This window comes from Topomyia yanbarensis, chromosome 3, assembly GCF_030247195.1.
Source record: "Topomyia yanbarensis strain Yona2022 chromosome 3, ASM3024719v1, whole genome shotgun sequence".
Taxonomy (NCBI): Eukaryota; Metazoa; Arthropoda; class Insecta; order Diptera; family Culicidae; genus Topomyia; species Topomyia yanbarensis.
This window is the reverse complement of record NC_080672.1, coordinates 79,814,397-79,826,851: the sequence shown is the minus strand read 5'-3', so window position 1 is coordinate 79,826,851 and position 12,455 is coordinate 79,814,397. Positions and strand designations below refer to the sequence as shown.

Here is a 12,455-nt window from a genome sequence, read left to right as displayed (position 1 = left end):
AACAGTCATCATACGACTGTGACAACACCATGCGTATTTCCCACGCACAGTATATGCTCTGTGGTTTAGATCCCTAGTTGTTCAAATAAACACTAAACAAACAAAAATAGTTGGCTCAGTCCAAAGAAATGTCGGCTCAATTGACGTCGCCAGGCAGATTCGTGTTCCCCGTACAAATGCCATAAAATCGACGAACAATTAAAATTACATGCGACAAAAAATGTGTACTTTTTAAGCTAATTAAATGAGCATTACGTATTCGGAAAAAAAGTTGCATAACCATTGCATATTTCATATTTCAAAAATAGGCGATAAGGAACGCGGATGAAAATAATTGACGCCTGAAAACAAAATTTCCTAACACATAAACGATGACCATAAAATTATTTAAATGTAAAAAAATATAAAGCTGATGAAATTCATAAAATTAATAAAACAAGAAATTAATAAAATTATCAAATTAATCACATCAAAGTAGACGAACAGTCCCGGTGCTCCGAATTATGGACCGTATTTATTTTAAATTTCCAGGTTACTTGATCATGAGCCGCCAATCTACAGTCACTTTAACCCTTTGTGAGGCGAATTTTTTTTTCATTGTTAATAATATAGGTTTTCGGGGTCGCTGATTCTGATTCCAATGTCGAAAATGTAAAATTGAAAAAGGCGACTGTGCTTGGCCAAATTTCATGTTTTTATATTGGTCTAAAACGTCTTACAAGGGGGTTTTCGCGTTCGCTGATTTTGATTGACGTCGAAAATGTAAAATTAAAAATGGCGGATGCAATATGGCGACTGTGCTTAGTTAAATTTCATAATTTGTTTTTTATATTGGCCTAAACCGTCCAAAAGGGGGTTCTCGGGGTCGCTGATTTAGAATAAGAAAGTCGTGCTGGCTAAATTTCATGTTCTTATATTGGCCTAAAACTTCTTGCAAGAAGGGGGTTTTTGGGGTCGCCGATTCTGATTCAGACTTCGAAAATGTAAAATTCAAAATGGCGGATCCAATATGGCGACTGTGAAATTTGCTAATTTCGTAAAAAATGGTTGCCATTTTGAGGCAACATTTTGAATTTTCAAATTCTTACATCACAATCGTAATCAGTGTCCCCAAAAACGCTCATAAATCGAGTTTTATGCTCATTGTAACGAAATTCGCAATTTTCGTAAAAAATGGCCATTGAATTTTCAAATTCTTTTATCAGAATCGTAATCAGCGACCTCAAAAACCACATATTCTATATTTATCCTAGTTGAAAAGCTATCCCTGTAACTTAGAATCTTTTATAGATCAACATAACAATAAACTCCATTTTTGCATATTTTGATAACATTTTTCGAAAAAACTGATCTACGAAAAGTTCTAAAAAAAATCTATTATTTAGTTTAATGTTTGAGATGCTTGCAAAAAAAATTTTAGATCTCTACAACTTTTAGTTCAGACACAGCCGAATTTATTTTAAAAAACGAAATTTTCGAATTTTAATTGTTTATAACTAATAAGTAATTAACAAATTCACATAATTTTTTGTACTAGCTGTACTCCTTACATCCCTAAGTATTGATTAAAAGTAATAATTCATATTACTTTGACATATAATGTCAACGCTAACTAGAAATCCAATAAAAACTTAGGAGAAGTAGGTGGGACGTATACGTCCCACTGCGTAGTCTATAATTTTGTAGAAGACACCTAATGCCTATCTTTCTCCGTTGAAAAGTCAGTGTTGACGTCCTCTATGTGGTGAAATGTGGAACTAAAATTTTCTAGCCCAAACGTGACTCATATTATACACTCCATACTATACAGCTCAATCTAACCACTTTTTCGAAATTACGCAAGATTACAAAGTTGCAGTCTTCGACAAAGTTTGTGTGACATAAAATTATTTTCCTTTCCTTTCCTCCGTGTAAATTGTCAAAAAAATCCGTACAAATTTCAAGCACGTTGGTCCATTAGCTAGATTTTTCCGATTTGGTTTAAAATAAGAGAAGACATTCCTGGTGGGGCTAGGAATCAACTCAGGTGTAGGGCTATGGGGGTCATTTTTTTCTTCTCATTAGAAAATTTATTCAAGGAAGTCGGGCTATACTACTAGAGCCGGTCAATTTAGCACTTGTAGTTTCACAAATGTCGTGATGAGGGAATCCAAAAATACCGGCTTAATAGACTAATTTGTTTACCGTAACAACATGAAATACTTCGTTGAAGATTACGCAATCGAGGTACGACTGCATGGTCTGTATCCGCATACACTTGATAGAACTATTGACAAATTTATTTCACATTAAGTTCTATCCGTTAGAAAGATTAAATGAAGAAATTTCTTTCCTGACATGACCTTACGATAATCGACTGGTAAGAATGCGGCTAAAACACCATATTCCTTCCTTCCTAACTTTTTGCAACCTGGATCCATCTGTGCTCAGACCACGCTATGTTCTTATGACATTCAGTCTCCCACGTGTTAGTATTGTAAACAATCTGTATACTATGGATTTTTTTTCCAAGATTACTTAAGCAAAAACCACCTACCAAAGCAGAAAACAAATACAGAGGCCACATCATATTTAATTAAGTTTCAACGAAAAAAAGATGGAAGCTTTTTCACTTCAGAAGAGTTACTGCTAATAACATGTTCAATAACATATTGAAAGACAACAACTTTATATGTCTATCCCATACATTCTAGACTAGAAAATGACGCATTTTATGTACTTCTTCGGAAATTCTTATTCAGTAAAACAGTTATAAGTAATCGAGATTAGAACAACCATCACGCAACGCTGGGCCTTGTACAAAACTAAATCGGACACGGTAGAAGTTTAAAAAATTCTCCGCATTATTTTAGATCAATTGTCAGTCTTCGAAAAAGTTCTGACCACTACAATTTATTCCAGAATCTCAATTCTAGCGATGTTCTGAAATCTAAAGTGACACCAGTCGATTATGTGAACAAGTGGTTCTTCTCCCTATAAATTGTCAAAAAATTCCATACAAACTTCAAGGACGTTGGTCCTGCAGCTTGGTTGATTTGGTTAGAATTGAACCAAATACTGAGACTAGTATTCGAATGAGTGCTGGGGCATCATTTTTCGTCATTACACTTTTTATTACCACTACAGTTTCCTTGCCAAATCATTACTTTTGTTGCTAAATAACAAAAATAATTATTTAGCAAGGAAACTATAATTGTGATAAAAAAACCCACTGGTCCATTCCTCACTCGAATACTAGTTTCAAAGTAAAGTAAAAAGTAAATAAAACAGACTCATAAAACTCGCACGAAATACAAAAATTAAATTTCTTTAACATTCAACTACCTTCACGACTGTAATCCGAATCCTACACAATGAGCCCCTTCAATTGTGTTAGTGTCTACAACAGTCAGCCAGTTGCAAATAATTTCCCATTTAAAACAGACTACAGTAATGCAAGAACGTCCATCCTTCTACTACCATCCCTCCCAAACCCCTCCCATCCCAACAAGTTAGGTGCGCCTCTCGCAAAGTTCATTCTCATAAATCAGAGTCCCCCTTTTCATTTCACCCCTAACGCCTTGCCCGCAATCTCAGACGGTAACTTCAAGCGCGCGGGGGAGTACTGAAAGGGCACCAAGGGGCCATGCATAAATGACGTAGCATTTTGGGGGGTAGGGAGGGTATACCAAATTTGTGACGAAGTGTGACGAGGGGGAGGGTAGGGTCAGAAGTTGTGCGACGTAGCATTAAGTTTAAAACCCATTGTTTAGAGAAAACAGTTTAATGATCCTCCATTTTCAAGAGAAATAAATTTAAATTCAAACAAGTTACTTTTGATGCGGTTTTTCATGAGATAAATTTTACGACTCGCGGAATTACAAGTTAGCAAAAATACGAAAAGATTTTGTATGCGGATTTAACTTGCTACATTAGTTAGCTAATGTTTCTAACTAGTAGACTTAGTTTGGAAGCTGCATTAAATTTTCACTTCGGATTCAACCAAACAAAATTTAGTAATTTGGATGAACGTATGCTTCTTAGAATCATTGGCAGCTGCAGGATTGTGAACTGAGAGAACTTCTCTTCATGCTACCTTTGACATATAAATTTCAAAACAAAACTATCAACACTATATTTGTCATGAAATGGGCTTATTTTACACGCGATTTGCTGTTATAATGAAAATGATGATAAAAGTTGTCAAACATTTTGAAAGGACATGTATTTAAAATAATTGAAAAACATTTGTAATTTGTTTTCATCCCCCGATCGCTTTGCATAGGACAAGGGGTAGGGGATAGGTAAATGCTACGTTATTTATGAGGGGGTGGTTAGAATTTTGTGACCAAATGCTACGAGGGGGGTGGGAGGGGTCAAAAATCGCCGAAAAAAAGCTACGTCATTTGTGTACGGCCCCCAATCAGACCAGCAAGCTTCTGAGCTTGATTCTGCTCGGCTCGGTTTGGTTCGGCCTGGCGGCATCTTCGCAGTGGAACTAATAGTGCTAACTGCGCCAAAGTCACGACTCCCGGCAAAGCCCCCCATAATCAGTGGGGAGGATTTGTGCCCTACGTGATGCGGACCGGGTTATGCATTCGATCGCCGCTTGAACGGGTGGACGAACGAACGAACGGATTGATTGTAACCTTGAACTTTCCGGCGATGCTTCCGATTGTGTGTGCATTACAGCAACACGCGAAACGAAACAGAAGAAAAAAATGTAGCAAACCGACCGATTTTGCATTGTATTCCCCGATCGGGGGCTAATTAACTCCGTCTGACCCAAAATGACTGCGGACTTGTGAAATGGTAAATATACACTGGTGTGGCAGGAAATTGTTTTCGTTTTCAGCCTATCAATCGCGGGCTCAATGAACCAAGTCGTTGAGGAATTGCGTCGCTGCTGGCTGGGGAACAGTTGCCATTACCTATGTCAACGTGCTCACACGCAGGACAACGGAATCGGAATCGAGCATTTGTTGTTGACGGTCCCACTACCCCTGCGTGAGGCTCAGTATCAGTACCAACAGGTCGTGTCAGGTATATCACATTTCACGGAAGTGTCTCCTTCGTCCGAACAATGAAGGTAGAACAAGGAGTTGTAGAATTAGTACCAACGGTTGACTAGTTACATTTCTAAGGTTTCGCTGGAAGCGGGGTTTCCTTGTTTTCGGTTTGTTTGGTTCTGGTCATAATTGGGTTAACGCGTGACCAACCGGGCAGCCAGACACGGTTCGGTGTGAAAGTAGCGGGGGAGGGGTGTGGACGGAACATTGCGGACGAGTGGAATTTTTCCTTTGGCTATCGTAGGTCAGGACATTTGTCGGTATAAACCAGCTGCCGTTCTGTCTGATGGTTTAAAATATTAGATAATCAATATGTTCGGAATTGTATTAGGGTTCGAGTATCAAAAGATTGTTGTCTGAATTCATATGCGTATTTGTGATTCGAAAACGATTTTACCAACTTGAGAATCAGAGTGAAACGCCCAAATTCTAATTTGAAATCCAAATTTCGACTATAAAATTAATTTCAAATTTCAAATTTCAAACTTCAAATTTTAAATTTTAAATTTTAAATTTCCAATTTAAAATTTCCAATTTCTAATTTCTAATTTCTAATTTCTAATTTCTAATTTCTAATTTCTAATTTCTAATTTCTAATTTCTAATTTCTAATTTCTAATTTCTAATTTCTAATTTCTAATTTCTAATTTCTAATTTCTAATTTCTAATTTCTAATTTCTAATTTCTAATTTCTAATTTCTAATTTCAAATTTCAAATTTCAAATTTCAAATTTCAAATTTCAAATTTCAAATTTCAAATTTCAAATTTCAAATTTCAAATTTCAAATTTCAAATTTCAAATTTCAAATTTCAAATTTCAAATTTCAAATTTCAAATTTCAAATTTCAAATTTCAAATTTCAAATTTCAAATTTCAAATTTCAAATTTCAAATTTCAAATTTCAAATTTCAAATTTCAAATTTCAAATTTCAAATTTCAAATTTCAAATTTCAAATTTCAAATTTCAAATTTCAAATTTCAAATTTCAAATTTCAAATTTCAAATTTCAAATTTCAAATTTCAAATTTCAAATTTCAAATTTCAAATTTCAAATTTCAAATTTCAAATTTCAAATTTCAAATTTCAAATTTCAAATTTCAAATTTCAAATTTCAAATTTCAAATTTCAAATTTCAAATTTCAAATTTCAAATTTCAAATTTCAAATTTCAAATTTCAAATTTCAAATTTCAAATTTCAAATTTCAAATTTCAAATTTCAAATTTCAAATTTCAAATTTCAAATTTCAAATTTCAAATTTCAAATTTCAAATTTCAAATTTCAAATTTCAAATTTCAAATTTCAAATTTCAAATTTCAAATTTCAAATTTCAAATTTCAAATTTCAAATTTCAAATTTCAAATTTCAAATTTCAAATTTCAAATTTCAAATTTCAAATTTCAAATTTCAAATTTCAAATTTCAAATTTCAAATTTCAAATTTCAAATTTCAAATTTCAAATTTCAAATTTCAAATTTCAAATTTCAAATTTCAAATTTCAAATTTCAAATTTCAAATTTCAAATTTCAAATTTCAAATTTCAAATTTCAAATTTCAAATTTCAAATTTCAAATTTCAAATTTCAAATTTCAAATTTCAAATTTCAAATTTCAAATTTCAAATTTCAAATTTCAAATTTCAAATTTCAAATTTCAAATTTCAAATTTCAAATTTCAAATTTCAAATTTCAAATTTCAAATTTCAAATTTCAAATTTCAAATTTCAAATTTCAAATTTCAAATTTCAAATTTCAAATTTCAAATTTCAAATTTCAAATTTCAAATTTCAAATTTCAAATTTCAAATTTCAAATTTCAAATTTCAAATTTCAAATTTCAAATTTCAAATTTCAAATTTCAAATTTCAAATTTCAAATTTCAAATTTCAAATTTCAAATTTCAAATTTCAAATTTCAAATTTCAAATTTCAAATTTCAAATTTCAAATTTCAAATTTCAAATTTCAAATTTCAAATTTCAAATTTCAAATTTCAAATTTCAAATTTCAAATTTCAAATTTCAAATTTCAAATTTCAAATTTCAAATTTCAAATTTCAAATTTCAAATTTCAAATTTCAAATTTCAAATTTCAAATTTCAAATTTCAAATTTCAAATTTCAAATTTCAAATTTCAAATTTCAAATTTCAAATTTCAAATTTCAAATTTCAAATTTCAAATTTCAAATTTCAAATTTCAAATTTCAAATTTCAAATTTCAAATTTCAAATTTCAAATTTCAAATTTCAAATTTCAAATTTCAAATTTCAAATTTCAAATTTCAAATTTCAAATTTCAAATTTCAAATTTCAAATTTCAAATTTCAAATTTCAAATTTCAAATTTCAAATTTCAAATTTCAAATTTCAAATTTCAAATTTCAAATTTCAAATTTCAAATTTCAAATTTCAAATTTCAAATTTCAAATTTCAAATTTCAAATTTCAAATTTCAAATTTCAAATTTCAAATTTCAAATTTCAAATTTCAAATTTCAAATTTCAAATTTCAAGTTTCAAATTTCAAATTTCAAATTTCAAATTTCAAATTTCAAATTTCAAATTTCTAATTTCTAATTTCTAATTTCTAATTTCTAATTTCAAATTTCAAATTTCAAATTTCAAATTTCAAATTTCAAATTTCAAATTTCAAATTTCAAATTTCAAATTTCAAATTTCAAATTTCAAATTTCAAATTTCAAATTTCAAATTTCAAATTTCAAATTTCAAATTTCAAATTTCAAATTTCAAATTTCAAATTTCAAATTTCAAATTTCAAATTTCAAATTTCAAATTTCAAATTTCAAATTTCAAATTTCAAATTTCAAATTTCAAATTTCAAATTTCAAATTTCAAATTTCAAATTTCAAATTTCAAATTTCTAATTTCAAATTTCTGATTTCAAATTTCTAATTTCAAATATCAATTTTCAAATTCCAAATATCAATTTTCAAATTTCAAATGTCAAATTTCAAATATCAATTTTCAAATCAAGAATTTCAAATTTCAAATGTCAAACTTCAAATATCAATTTTCAAATTTCAAATTTCAAATTCCAAATTCCAAATTTCAACTATCAATTTTCAAATATCAATTTTCAAATTTCAAATGTCAAATTTCAAATATCAATTTTCAAATGTCAAATTTCAAATATCAATTTTCAAATTTCAAATTTCAGATTTCAAATTTCAAATTTCAAATTTCAAATTTCTAATTTCAAATTTCTAATTTCAATTTTCAAATTTCAAATGTCAAATTTCAAATTTCAAATATCAATTTTCAAATTTCAAATATCAATTTTCAAATTTCAAATCTCAAATTTCAAATGTCAAATATCAATTTTCAAATGTCAAATTTCAAATATCAATTTTCAAATCTCAAATTTCAAATGTCAAATATCAATTTTCAAATGTCAAATTTCAAATATCAATTTTCAAATCTCAAATTTCAAATGTCAAATATCAATTTTCAAATATCAATTTTCAAATTTCAATTTCAAATTTCAAATTAATTTCAAATTTCAAATTTGTTTTGGTACTGCAGGTATTTTCTACAATCTTCTCTTTGAATGCTTTGGGATGCTATGCAATCCTTTTTATGGAATTATAGGAGGTCAGAGAAGTTTTGAACTACGGGTTGTATTTCGACAAACCTCATAGTAGTGCTACGAACTTCCTAGCACTTCTACGAACGCCGCAAAACTACTCCAAACTTCAAGGAAGTTCTACAAAGTTCGAAGAAGTTCATAACAGGAACGTCCCACAAGTGACTTTTTTTCAGAATTTTGGGAAGTTCCACGAACAAACTTTATACAAGTAAGGTGCCGGGATACGAATAACAGTTCCACATGTACAGGATACTTTACAGTAAATATGACTGCTCAGCATATCACGGTAGTGTAGTTCTACGACCTTCAGGGTTGTTCTACGAACTTCTCACTACGAACTGCAAAGTTTCTACAATCTTCAGGAATATCCCACCAATATCAGAATAATTCTGAGAACTTCAGGCAAATTCTACGAACTTCTAGAACGACTGTCCATTTAGATTTTTTGGGGAGTTTCCCACGGAATTATAGGAACCTATGCATACTTTAGGGAATCTCTAAGATGCTGGTTGTAGATCTACGAACTCACGCAAACTGCAAGGAAGCATTACGCAGCCAAAAGAAGTCTATCTGATATCAGGAAAGTCCAAAAACAGTCCTTGAGGCAGCATGTTATATCAAATTTTAGACAAGTCTTGTTAAGTTTCCAAATGTTAGAGAAGTTCTTCGTTTTCGAAAATGGTTTTAGACCTTCAGAGAAACCGAGATCTTCAGGGAAATCCGAGATGCTCAGCGAGCTACAAGGAATTTCTACAAGTTTTCGCTTTGTCCCAAAAGGGATATGGAAGGTTTCGAAAATCCTCTGAAACTTTGGAAAATCCTAAGCAATTACTACGAACTGCAGAGAGTCCCTACGAACTTCAGGCCTTTCCCACTAAACTTAGGGTAGTTCTGAAACTACAGTAGTATTTTTCAATCCTCCCTGTAGATTTCCTTTGGAACGTTATGTAATTTTTCTACGGAGTTGTAGGATGTCAGAGTAGTTTTAAGATACTGATTGTAGTTCTACGAACTTTATAGTCATACTACAAACTTCCTAGCACTTCTACAAATTCCAGCAAACTACTCCAAACTTCAAGAAAGTCCTACAAAGTCCAAAGCAGTGGGAATGCATAACAGGAACATCCTGCAAGCATTGGAGGCGGCGCATTCTTCTAAACATCAGGAAAGTCTTACGGACTTCAAAGAACTATGCAAATTTCAGAGGAGTTCACCGCATTTTTAAAACGATTTTCGATCTTCGAAGAAGCCAAGGTCGTCATAGAAATCCAAGAAGCTGTATGTCTTACAATTAAGCCGAGTATTTCAGCAAGATTTAATCGACCTCTACGAACTTCTGCTTAGTCCTACAAGAGTCATGGAAGATGTACGAAATCAGAGAGTTCGTACAAAGTTCTAGATAGTTCTAAGCAATTACTGCATACTGCAGAGAGTTTCAACGAACTTCAGGCATATACCTTCAACCTCAGGGTAGTTCTGAGAACTTCAACCATATTCTGCGCGGTTCCAGAAAGCCCTTGTCTCTATATTTTTTGGAAAGTGATGCAATATGTCTACGAAATTATAGGAATTTTATACTAATTTCAGAGAAGTTCTCAGATTCTGATTGCTGTTCCACGAAATTCAGCAAACTACTCCGAACTTCAAGAAAGCCCTGCAAGTTCAAAAAAGTCAAACGCAACACAGAAAAGTTCGACAAATTTTTTAAGGTAACAAGTTCAAACAAACATCAGGAAAGTCTTACAAACTTCAAAGAAAGTACCGAATTTAGAAAATTTTCGGAGATCATCTTTGGGTTCCAAGAAACTCTATGTTTTACAATCTCGCAAAATGTTCAACAAGTTTCAGTCGACCTCTACGATCTTCTGCTTAGTCCTACACTATTTGGGGAAGTTCTACACTACTACAGAGAGATTATATGAAGTTCTAAGAAATATGCGGGAAGTTCCACGCAATTACTTTGAACTGCAGAGACATTCAGAGATGATCTACAAAGCTCTGGGTAGTTCTGAGAGCTTCAGAGACATTCTACGAACTTCATGAACGTCTTAGACCCTTTATTCTTTTTGTACGTAATACAAGCTTCTGTGGAATCATGGGATGTTTCGTGAACCCGGGAGGCTAGGTCTACTAACTTCATGGTAATTCTACGAACTTACGCAAACTGCTACAAACTAACTTTAAGAAAGTCTAACGCATATCAGGAGAGTCCAACAAGCCGTTAATTTCAGGATAGTCCGGCAATCTTCGTAGAATTTTAATTGAAATTCGGCTTGCTTTTTGTTTTACAAGTGTTCTACAAACTTCTGTATTGTGCAATCCTTATGTTCAATGGATGTTCAATAAAGTCCGGTCGATCTTTACGATCTTCTGCATAGTCCAACAAGATACGGTGAAGTTCCGCACTACTACAGAGAGATTGTGAGAAGTTCTAAAAAATGGTGGGAAGTCCGACGCAACTACAGAGACTTTCAACTCTGGGTTTTTCTGAGAGCTTCCAAAATATACTACGAACTTCATGTAAGTCCTAGGGCCTTTATTAAAGGCCAAATTCAGTCCTACGAACTCATGCAACCTACTCCAAACTAACTTTAAGGCAGTTCATCGCATATCAGGAGAGTCCTACAAGCCTCTAACTCCAAAAAAGTCCGGCAATCTTCGGAGAAGCTTCATTGAAATCCGACATGCTTTGTGTTGGTTGTTTTTCTACGAGCTTTTGCATGGTTCAAAAAATTTAGCGGAGTTCTGCTAACTTTACAGAAGTCTTGTGGAGTTCAATAAGGTTCTAAGGAATTTAGAGAATTTATTCAAAACATAGGACATGAACACCTCGAGCTACCTACTTCCAGTATTTTCTTAGAACCGTACAGAATTTGGCGAACATCTTATATATTCTACTATTCTAGGTAGATCTGCGAACTACAGGAATATCCAACGAACACAAAGAAATCTTTACGAACTAAGGATGTTTTAGGATTCTCTGGGTAGTCTTAGAAGCTTCCGTCGGGATCCTGGAAAGCTCTACGAACTTCAGGGAAATATGGTGACTCAGTGTACAGCGCATAGACAGTGTAGTTATACAATCAACGGAAGAGTTCTACGAACTTCAGGATAGTTTTAAGAACTTCAGATTAGTTCTACGACCTTTAAGGTAGCTTCGTTAACTCTAGAACACTACTACAAACTTCAAGAAAGTCCTTTAAACTTTGAGCAAATCTAACAAACATCATGAAAGTCCTGCAAGCTTCAGGGACGGCATATCCTTTACAACTTCAGCACAATCCTAAATACTACAGGGATGCCTGCAAACTTCAGAGAAATCCCTCGATCTTCAAAAGAGTTGTTCGACCTTTCTAAGACTGAACTCCAGATAACTGAACACGTTTCAGATTCAATAGAGTTCCACAAAAATAAGTGAATTTCTAAGAACTTCAGGATAAGCATATAAGCTGTAAAAAGCATTTCGAACCACAGAGAGATCGTTTGAGCTTCAGAAACGCCCTATGAAGGTGAATCTATGAACTCAAGAAAGTCATTCAAAATTCGGAGAAATCATTCAAAATTCAGAAAATGACTCCAAAACTTAGAGAAGTCCTAGCTCAGACAATTTCTATGGAATGCGGAGTGTTTCTAAGAACATAGCCCATATCCTACCAAATTTGTAATGATTCTATGGAGTTCAGAGTTGTTCCACGATCGTCAAACACATTCAGCAGTCTTCTTTCGGGACATCATCTTCAATATATAGGGTGTCGTGTTGTAATTTCCCAAACAAAAACTGTTTGTGGCACAGTTCGATAAAATCATCACTCA

General features: G+C 32.5%; 1 protein-coding gene across 2 annotated transcripts in view; it reads right to left on the bottom strand.

The window, feature by feature from the left end:
- LOC131686776 (ecdysone receptor) overlaps positions 1-12,455 on the bottom strand; it is a 923,983-nt gene that overhangs the window by 504,098 nt on the left and 407,430 nt on the right. The gene's annotated exons all lie outside the window — the stretch shown is intronic.